Raw genomic sequence first — 2,500 nt, 5'->3', positions numbered from 1 at the left:
CTCCCAGAGCCGGTCGTGCGGCGCGCGAGGTCTGCTCTCTTCACAAGAGGCTTTATTAGGGAGTGCTAAGGCAAGGTTCTGTGCCCTCCACCCTCATCGCAACACCCATGGGAGCCTCCGGTCGTCAATAGACCGCCGCACCGGCCTCTGACTGACTCTCAGAATGGACGGAAAGAGCCGGGTAAGCCTTTCAAAAGATTCGACCACGTGCCGAAAACTTTAGACTTCCGTGAGCTCTCCGGCTTGCACCGAGACCCGAAGTCGACGTGCTAAGCACCACGGGACCCCTTTCGCCTGCAGGTCCCGAGCCGCCTTTATTTGCTGTTACGAGCATCGTGTGCCCCATACCTGCGTGACGAGCACCGCAGGGCGGCAGAGCCATCGCACTTGGCCGGGTGGCAGAGGAGGACCAGACTATTCACAGATAGCGGCCCAACGACTCCCAGAGCCGGTCGTGCGGCGCGCGAGGTCTGCTCTCATCACAAGAGGCTTTAGGGAGTGCTCAGGCAAGGGTCAGCCCGCAGCCTTCCTGGCAACACCCAGGGGAACCAGGCCACTCGCGTCTCTCGCCTTCATTTTCGACACGAGCGCCTGCGGAGGGCCACCACCCCCTCCGATTGTCAAGAGACCTCCGCACCGGCCTCTGACTTACTCTCAGAATGGACGGAAAGAGCCGGGTAAGCCTTTGAAAAGATTCGACCACGTGCCGAAAACTTTAGACTTCCGTGAGCTCTCCGGCTTGCACCGAGACCCGAAGTCGACGTGCTTAGCACCACGGGACCCCTTTCGCCTGCAGGTCCCGAGCCGCCTTTTATTTTTGTTACGAGTATCGTGTTCCCCAAACCTGGGTGACGAGCACCGCAGGGCGGCAGAGCCATCGCGCTTGTCCGGGTGGCAGAGGAGGACCAGACTATTCACAAATAGCGGCCCAACGACTCCCAGAGCCGGTCGTGCGGCAGGCGAGGTCTGCTCTCATCACAAGAGGCTTTAGGGAGTGCTCAGGCAACGGTCAGCCCGCAGCCTTCTTGGCAACACCCAAGGGAACCAGGCCACTCGCGTCTCTCGCCTTCATTTTGGACACGAGCGCCTGTGGAGGGACGGCCGGAGTCAACGTGGGGTTTGCCCGCCCTCCAATAGTGTCAAAAGACCGCCGCACAAGTCTCTGACTGACTCTTAGAACAGACAGAAAGAGTTTGTCAAATCTGTCAAAAAATTGACAAAGTGTCAAAAATTCGACTTCCAAGAGCTCTCCGGCATGCACTCATACCTGTCATTAAAGTGCTATGCCCGTGGAACCGTTTTTCGGATGCCTTTCAGAACGGTCCCGCGCCGCCATTTTGTTCTAAAAATCGTGTTCCCATATATCTCCGGGTACCCCGCCAACCTCACTGCGGAAAAACTACAAGTGGCACTGAATGGGTCTGAATTCCAAATTTGACTGCATCGGTCTGGAACTCGGTCCGGTCAAAACCGTTTGGATTTTTCTCGGTCCGGACTTCCGCGACAGACAAAGTTAAAGTTTTCGGGCTGCAGGCACAAAACGACAGCTGGCCATTTGCCGGGCTCAATTCACCCAATTCCTCCGGCACTTCGGAGCACATGTTCGGTGTAAGTTTGCGAATCTTTCCCGATGCTGCAGCATTTTCCTCCGCTGACACTTAGAATATTTTTCACACTTTGCTGAAAATTTTTCTAAGTGTTTTTTTCCAAGTTTTCCTGGTTACTGATTTCTTCTTTTTAAACATTTTTCTAAGTTTTTCTGGTTACTGATTTCTTCTTTTTAAACATTTTTCGCAGTTTGTCTGGTTACTGATTTCTTCTTTTTAAACATTTTTCGCCGTTTTCTGGTTACTGATTTCTTCTTTTTAAACATTTTTCGCCGTTTTTCTGGTTACTCATTTCTTCTTTTTAAACATTTTTCTAAGTTTTTCTGGTTACTGATTTCTTCTTTTTAAACATTTTTCTAAGTTTTTCTGGTTACTCATTTCTTCTTTTTAAACATTTTTCTAAGTTTTTCTGGTTACTCACTTCTTCTTTTTAAACATTTTTCTAAGTTTTTCTGGTTACTGATTTCTTCTTTTTTAAACATTTTTCGCCGTTTTTTCTGGTTACTGATTTCTTCTTTTTAAACATTTTTCGCCGTTTTTCTGGTTACTGATTTCTTCTTTTTAAACATTTTTCTAAGTTTTTCTGGTTACTCATTTCTTCTTTTTAAACATTTTTCTAAGTTTTTCTGGTTACTGATTTCTTCTTTTTAAACATTTTCTAAGTTTTTCTGGTTACTCATTTCTTCTTTTTAAACATTTTTCTAAGTTTTCCTGGTTACTCACTTCTTCTTTTTAACATTTTTCTAAGTTTTTCTGGTTACTGATTTCTTCTTTTTAAACATTTTTCTAAGTTTTTCTGGTTACTCATTTCTTCTTTTTAAACATTTTTCTAAGTTTTTCTGGTTACTGACTTCTTCTTTTTAAACATTTTTCGCAGTTTGTCTGGTTACTGA

Source organism: Chiloscyllium punctatum, unplaced genomic scaffold, assembly GCF_047496795.1.
Source record: "Chiloscyllium punctatum isolate Juve2018m unplaced genomic scaffold, sChiPun1.3 scaffold_709, whole genome shotgun sequence".
In the NCBI taxonomy this organism is placed as follows: Eukaryota; Metazoa; Chordata; class Chondrichthyes; order Orectolobiformes; family Hemiscylliidae; genus Chiloscyllium; species Chiloscyllium punctatum.
The sequence above is the reverse complement of the archived record's forward strand: the minus strand, read 5'-3'. Positions refer to the sequence as shown.